We start from the raw sequence: 8756 nt of genomic DNA, 5'->3' as shown, positions 1-8756 counted from the left end.
ACTGCACTCCAGTCTGGGAGACAGAGTGAGACTCCAACTCAAAAAAAAAAAAAAAATTCTCAACAAGATTCCAACAAATTGGATCCACCAACACATCTCAAAAATCATCCACCATGATCAAGTAAGCTTCATCCCCAGGATATAGGGCTGATTCAACATCTGAAGGACCATAAATGTAATTAAGTACATAAACAGATATAAAAACAAGAACCACATGATTATATCATTAGATGCAGAAAAAGCTTTTGATAAAATTCAGCATCCTTTCTTTATAAAAACCCTCGAACACCTAGACATAGAAGGAGCATACCTCAAAATAGTAAGCATCATCCATGATAAACCCACAGCCAGCATATTGCTAAATGGACAGAAACTGGAAGCATTTATTCTGAAAACTGGAAAAAGACAAGACTGCCCACTCTCACTCCTCCTGTTCAGTATTGTGTTGGAAGTCCTAGATAGAGCAATTAGACAAGCAAAGGAAAGCAAGGCTAATAAAACAGGAAAAGAGGAAGTTAAGTTAGCCCTCTTTGCTGATGATTTGATCCCATACCTCAAAAATTCAAGAGAATCTGTCAAAAACCTCCTTTCACTGATATAGGAATTAGGCAAAATCTCAGGATATAAAATAAATGTGCAAAAGACAGTTGCATTCTTATGCACTAACAACAAACAGACAGAGAACCAAATAAAAAGTATAATCCCATTTAAAATAGCCACAGAAAAAATGAAATATCTTGATATCTTCATAACCAGAGAAGTGAAAGACCTTTACAGTGAAAACCATGAAACACTGCTCAAAGAAATCCAAGAAGACACAAACCAATGGAAAAATATTTCATGCTCATGGATAGGAAGAATCAACATTGTTAAACTATCCATCCTACCAAAGACAATCTAAAAATTCAACTCAATACCCATTAAATTACCAACATCATTGTTTTCAGAACCGGAAATGACAATATAGAAATTCATATGGAAACATAAATGACCATGAATAGTCAAAACAATTCTTGCAAAAGAAACAAAGCAGGAGGCATCACACTTCCAGACTTTAAACTTTACTATAAGGCTACAATGATTAAAACAGCCTGGTATTGGTATAAGAACAGGCATATGGGCCAATGGAAAAGCATAGACATTTCAGAAGCAAAACCTCAATTTCTCAAACAACTCACCTTCACCAAAACCTCCACTAACTACCACTGGGGAGAGGAGAATCTTTCATTAAATGGTACCAGGAAAGCTGGCTAACCATATGCAGAAGATTGAAGTAGGACCCTTACCTATCACCATACACAAAAATCAACTCTAGATGGACAAAGACCAAATATAAAACGTCAAACTGTAAGAATCTTAGAAAATGCAGGAGATACCCTTACAGAAATTGGAGTAGGCAACTAATTCTTGATCAAAATCCCAGATGTCCATGCCATGAGAGATAAGATAGAGAAGAGGGACCTCATCAAACTAGGAAGCTTCTGCAAAACAAAAGAAGCCATCAAGAGAGAGGGGAGACAGCCCACCAAATGGGTTCCTCTGGGTATATTCCCAATAGGGGAATTTCAGGGTCATATGGAAAGTCAATTTCTAGTTCTTTCAGAAATTGCCACATTGTCTTTCAAAGAGGTTGCACTAGTTTGCATTCCCACCAGTAGTGTAGAAATGTTTCTTTTTCTCTGCATCCTTGCCAGCATCTGTTGCTGTTAGTTTTATTAATCGTGGCCATTATTACTGAGGTTAGGTGATATCTCAATGTTGCTTTGAGTACAAGAGATCTGTCACAAATTAGGAAAAACCAAAGGAAGACCACAGGCAATTTCAAGTGTAACAAAGAGAGAACTTGTAACAGTGTGATGATTTCTAAAATAACTAGAAATTAACCTTCCCTATCACCCAGCAGTCCCCCTACTGAGGATATACCTGGAGGCAGTTAAATCACTCTACAAAAAAGAAAGCTGCATATGCATGCTTTTTGCAGCACTATTCGCCATAGCAAAAACAAGGAACCAAATGTGCTGCCCATCAAAATTGGACTGGACACAAAAAATGTAGTACATAAACACAACAGAATATCACACAGTCATAAAGAAGGACAAATGTATGATATATTCTCACTCATAAGTGGATCCTGAACATTTCCCATAATACTATAAGAAAGGGATAGGCAGTAGCAGCATACAGCTGGGGTGGGGGTGGGGACACAACTTCAATAAGGGTACCTGATCTCAAACCAGGCAAAGTGGGTACCAACAAACAGGAGGCCCAAACTTTACTTGTATGATGCCCACTTGTATACCTAATCCTGAATAGTACCTACATCTTTAAAATAAAATATAAAAAGATGAAGAGAAGACACAGACTCAAGATCTGGTTAGGTAACAAGATAATAAAATGCATAAAATTAATGATGCAAGAAATATTAGCTGTGAAAAAAAGTAAAGAGGGGTAAATGAAAGAATTGAAGAAATTTTCTTGAGGACATGGAACTTAGAGTAAACCTTGAAGGGTGATATAATGAAACCATAATATGTCTTGGTTCTAAACCATTGAAATTTTTTCAAATATTGCAACATTTTAAAAATAGGTTTTCTGAGAAATACAGGTTTTCGGGAAGAAGAGTGGAAGAAAGTGATAACTGGTCCGAAAAAAATGTCATGCCAAACAAATTTTCTTGCTTAAGTTTCCTGCAGTGAAGTTTCACAAATTCCCAGCTACATCTCATATGGAAGACCACTTTTCTTTTGTTTTTTGAGTTGGAGTCTCACTCTGTCGCCCAGACTGGAGTGCAGTGGCCACTTCCGGTCATCGCAGCCTCGACCCGCTGGGCTCTGGTAATCCTTCCTCCTCAGCCTTCCGAGTAGCCGGAATTACAGGCATGCGCTACCACGCCCGGCTGATTTTTTATTTATTGTAGAGATGAGGTCTCGCTGCCCAGGCGGGTCTCGAACCCGCGGGCTCAGGCAATCCACTCACCTCAGCCTCCCAAAGGTGCGGGATTACAGGCTGACCCACCGAGCCCGGCTGACCACTTTTCTGATTATCCTCTCAGCATCTAAGATGAGCAGAGGAAAGTTGTTCTTTAAGCAGGAACAATCAATTTTCCTTGGGGAGTGAAATATGTATGACAAAAGGACTTTGATGCAGGAACCTAGTTCAGTGCCGAGGACTCAGTGCTTGAAGTTCATCCAGTCTCAGACAAATCTCATTTCTGTTTTGGTGTGTATGCACACAACGTTTTAAACAATATAGAATCCAGTCTGAGATAAATCTCAATTCTGTTTTGGTGTGTATTTGGTGTGTATTCACAGAAATGTTTTAACAATATAGAATGTTTTTACATCTCTCTACATTACTCTTGGTTTCATTCATTAGGCCATAATTAGAGATCAACTTGTGAAATAATTTAAGCTCAGTGGAGGTAAATGAATAAAAGAAAGATCTAACCAATTGAAAAAAAGGTAAAGAAATAAAATTAAATTACTCTATAGAGTCACACTAGAGACAGTTTTGATTAGGCCAATGACTTGCAAGTGAAGACATAACGTTGTAAAATTAGGTTCAATATTCCCCTCAACTGTTAACTAGTTTCATCTTTAACAATGAACTGTTGGCACTCAGTATTATTCTTCTTCTCTATGGCAATGATAACAAAAGATTAAAGAGCATTCTCAGATAAGTGATTGTCAATAAAGATAGGAGAGGGAGAGAATCCCATCAATGGAGGGAATAGAATGGGGATGGAGATACTCCTTTACTCAAATTTTCTTAGGTTAGTGCTTATGCCACCTACCTAGACTTTGTCTTTAGGGCTAATTTCCTATGTTGCATACCTAAAGCTTGGAATTGATGGTCTTATTTTAGAGCACGTGCAAATTTTCATATAAGGGAACCCATGTCATTTATTGAATCATAATTTTAGCCTTGTATATATTCTGAATAGGCAAAATAAATTATAGACTAATATAGAAAAAAATTGTATTCCTTATCTTGATTAGTCAACCACAGGCTATTAAAGAGTATGGAATATGAACAACTCTACTTCAGAGATTTGGTATTATTACCAGAGTTGAGAAAATAGGAGGACAGAAATATTTCTGTGCACCTTGTGTCTGTGTACTTCTCTCTCTGCAAATTTATAATGTTCAGAGAATCATATAAATACAAAACTTTATTATTTTTTCATTAACATTAATTCATTAATATATCTCTTAGGTGGCCATTAAGTACATTCACAAATTAAGCTAACTCTCTTAAATCACAAGAAATAAAATATTTAAGATTATATCTTTTAAACTCTACCAAATCCAATAACATTTCAAGAAATTTTTACAATTGTTACAATTACAGTCAGAACTGGCTCAATATACAAAGAAACTATTGAGTCAATATGGTAAGCTGTATATTCATTTTTTTTGTTTGGTAAATATTATCAATCTATCCACTTACATTGAGATTATATATATATCCACTCATCCATATACTTATCCATCAATCTGTGCAACATTCACCATTGATTGATCTTTCTGACTCCTTCAAATTATTCATAAGTAATAAATACATCCATCTATCTATTCCCAGCCTAGGATAACATGGCACACAATATTATACAAACTTTGACAATGCCAGGAAATTGGTTAATTATTGGCTAATTATTAGTGGTTACAGTATTTCAGTTTTAAGCATTAAACATTTCTCCTACACTTACCTCTCAAAATGACTATGATCAAAATGCTTTCGAAGATAATCTAGTCCCATAAAGAGAGGGAGAGAAAATAAGGGGAGTGGAAGAGGTAAGGTATCTTTGAGGCTAGACTCTTATCAAATAGCTGTATGAACTTGGGAAAGTAACATTATTTCCTGGTTCTCAATTTCATCACCTGTTAAATAAATAGATTTGACTAGATGGTTTCTATTTTCCAAAAACTCCACTTATTACCTATGTTAAATATGTAGAAGAACTACTCTTTTTGGGGGTGCTTAAGTAAAGTGCTGAGCTTAACCCGGGAGAAAATGGCTTAGATCCCTTGGGACCTCACTATTTTCAATGTGACTTTAGGTTTAAAAAAATGATACAGTAAACATCATGGCACAAAATAACTTTTTACAGCTCAGGAAATAAACAAATATCCATAATTATAGGTGAAAGACCTAGATTCTAATTGCCTCTAATTAGCATGTTCTTAAAAAAAAAGCTACTGTATCCTTGAGTCTTTGCTTTATGTTTTGTAGAACAGAGCTAAGGATGAGATTTGTTGTACATGACTCTAGGATCCTTTGAGTCTCATATATATAAAACTATAAAAATGTTCCTGAGCTTACTGTACTGTTTTGAAACTGAAATTCACTCTCCTTCTAGAGAATTCAAGAACTAAAGATAAATAAGATATGTTCTTATTCTTATCAAAAATAGGTTACAGACATACTAAATGACAAATATTTTTACTTACCCAAGATCCTCTATTTCTTTCTGGGTTTTTGAAATAAAGAAAATCATTTATCAGCACCTTGTCAACAACACAAATTCTACAGTCATGTTAGTGTACAGGGAGCCATACTCAGTGTTGGTGCATTTACCCTTGCCCCTCTTCTTAGAGACTCTTGAAAGAGATTGAGAGGAAATCTACTCTTTCTTAATATATGTGAGTGTATCAAGGGAAGGAATATTCAAATACTTAGATCTGACAAAAGTTGAATATTCTAAAATAAGGATCATTTCACCCTAAAATGTTGAGTATGAGTTTTATAATGCCTTATAATAAGTGCTATGTTATATAAGGATGTAATACGACAAGAATCCAGAGATTGTTGAAGTTAATTACAGAAATTAAATAGTTCTGCTATGAACTAATGGATTTCTTGCAATAGCACCAATATGCTTACCAACTGAATGAGGGGTACAAATGTTGAACAAGCATTTCAACATGAGAAAATTAAGAGGTATTATCAGTTTTCCTAGACTGATAGATACAACTGCTTAGTTTCCTCTTGGAATCTTTGACATCATACTTCTAAAGATCATTGGATTCAAGAGGGGAGTGAGTATACCAAGTATATGTGGGAAATTTGTGATAGGCCACACATGAGTGAAAATGCATGGACCAAAGAAAGGGGCCACAACAGTGAAGTGGGCACTACAAGTGGAGGGGGCTTTAGGACCCACCAGAAGAATGCTCAACAGTGACCAGATGATAGTGTAGAAAATCACCCAGAGGGTGAAGTACACCAAGGAAATCATTCTGCTGGTTGAGATTACAGACACCCAAGAATGTATGAGGGGGACCCCCCAAAAATCTGGAATTTATAAAAAAAAATTGTGTATTTATTCTTACATGTTTAAACTTCAGTCACCTTCAAAATATTCTCCATTAGATGCAATACACCTATCGAGATGCTTTTTCCACTGCTCAAAACAGTTTTTAAACTCGCAATTCTGATGCCTTTCAGTGTTTCTGCCATTTTTTATTTTATCTCTTCCACATCAGCAAAATGTTTCCCTTTGAGGAATTTTTTCATTCAGAGAAACAACAACAAAAAGAAGTTGCTTTGGACCAGATCAGGTGAAAAGGGAGGGTGGGGCATGGGGGTCATGCCATTTTTGGGGTCAAAAACTGCTGAACACTACATGAGATGTGGGCAGGCTGTTCATGTAAATCACTCATCATGAAATGGGCAAGCACATTGAAAGACTCAAAGTAAATAAATAAATAAATAAATAAAGCCAAATGCAGCCTCTCACAGCAGCACTAACTGGTACACTGATGCTGATGGGTTCCTAGGACATGTGCCTAGCAGAGGCAGCCTGTACTACAAGGGGCCTGCCTTGCAAAAAAAAAAATTCTATATTTTTTTGGGGGGGCCCTCATCTGTGTCTACACAAGTGAATTTGATTACCAAAAGCTGGTCACAAAAGAAGTTGTCTACTTCATTGGATCCACAGAAGGGCAGATTCATAGTAAAATGGGTAAAATGACTGAGGTCTGGCTGATCCCTGTTTGCATGTGATGTCTCATCATTCAGTAGTATAGCCCGAGCTTCATTACATAGGAGCTGTATCTCAGCTGGGTGGAAACAAAAGCGGCGAGTATTTTGAGGGCTCAGTTCTGTAACTTACACAGTATTTAGTCACAGTCTATTGGTCAAAGCAATTTGCAAGGCAACAAAGACTCAACAATTTGAAGGAGATGCAGCCTATTCTGATCATAATTTTTAACATATCACAATTCGCTCTTGTACACAAGTATTCATGTTTTACCCACATGGAGAGCCTCTGCCTGTCCTTCTCGACAAATGTGGGAGACATTTTTGGTTGTCATGACTTAGGCTGGGGCGGAGGTGTGTGTAGGGTTGCTACTGGCATCTAATGGGTGGATGCCAAGGATGCTGCACAGCATTTAAAAATGCTCAGGACAGTCTTCTATAAGCAATTGTCTCCTCCAAAATGGCAACACTGAGGATGAGAAAACTTGATTGGCATAGGCTGAGTTTCATTCATATTTTTGCATGTACCAATATATTTTTCTTTTTTAATAGCTGGGTAGTATTTCATCATATGGGTGTATGCTTTATCTATCCACTGGCTGCCATCATCATGTGGACATATGATTTATCTATCCACTTGTTTTTTTTTTTCTACTTTTGGACTAACATGAAAAAAGCTGCTACAAATATTCACATAAAAGACATTTCTGGACTTATGATTTCATTTCCTTTATGGAAGTATGTAAGATAAATTTTCCTGAGTTATATGGTAATTGTAGCTTTTCCTTTATTTATACCACTTTATATTTCCACCAGCAATATATGGCAGTTTCTGTTACATTCTTAATACAAATGCTTTCTTCCAGATAGTAGCATTCTTTTTCAACTATTTAACAGCATCTTTTAACAGAAGTTTTAATGCTAATTTAGCACAAGTTTATGGGGGGCCAGCCCCTGCAGAGAGATTTAGAGGGTCCCTGTGAGGTGGGGCAGCGTCAGCAATTATTCTGGAGAAATAAAGAGAAAGAAAGAGAAAGGGGGAGGAAGAAGAGACTGGACTCTGTCTAGTGCAGAAGCCGATTCTGTAGTAGGGATAGATACTGAAAGAAAGATGGAGGCATAGATATCAAGAGAGAGAAAGAAAGTGGACAACTGTTCAGTGAAGTGAGCAGAAGCCATTTAATGGGACCAACCATAAGTCTTTTATCCCAAATTTTCACATGTTAAATCACAAGACTTTCATGTGAACACAAGGCCAGGTGGATGAGGTGCATCCCCCCCCCCCCACCAGGTGTTTCCTTAAGCATGAGGAAGGACAATCCCAATCAAATCACAAGACTACTACGTGAACACAAAGCCAGGTAGATTTGGGGCATCCCCCACCCACCAGGCATTTTCCCAAGCATGAGGAAGGACAATCCCAAAATTATCTCACTATTCCTTATGCTTGGTTTATATTCCTCAAAAGCAATACAATTCTAACATCATAAGATCCTAATAATCAATATCTTCTAAAACTTATGCATACCCAACACCTAATGACTGACTTAAATCCTAATACCTTTCTATTCTGTGCTAATTTTACCTGTACTATAAAAAAATCTTAATTATAGCTCAGACCAGTTCCTAAAGAATGTGGCCCAGTCCAAAGACCACGCTGGACAGTTTCCAGGAACAATTGATTATGATCTCTTAACAAAATGACTATTCTAAGCCGGGCTCGGTGGCTCAGCCTGTAATCCCGCGCCTTTGGGAGGCTGAGGTGAGTGGATTGC

The sequence above is a fragment of the Carlito syrichta genome, unplaced genomic scaffold, assembly GCF_000164805.1.
Source record: "Carlito syrichta isolate Samal-C Ts95f unplaced genomic scaffold, Tarsius_syrichta-2.0.1 Scaffold309265, whole genome shotgun sequence".
Classification (NCBI taxonomy): Eukaryota; Metazoa; Chordata; class Mammalia; order Primates; family Tarsiidae; genus Carlito; species Carlito syrichta.
Note: the sequence above shows the minus strand (reverse complement) of the source record.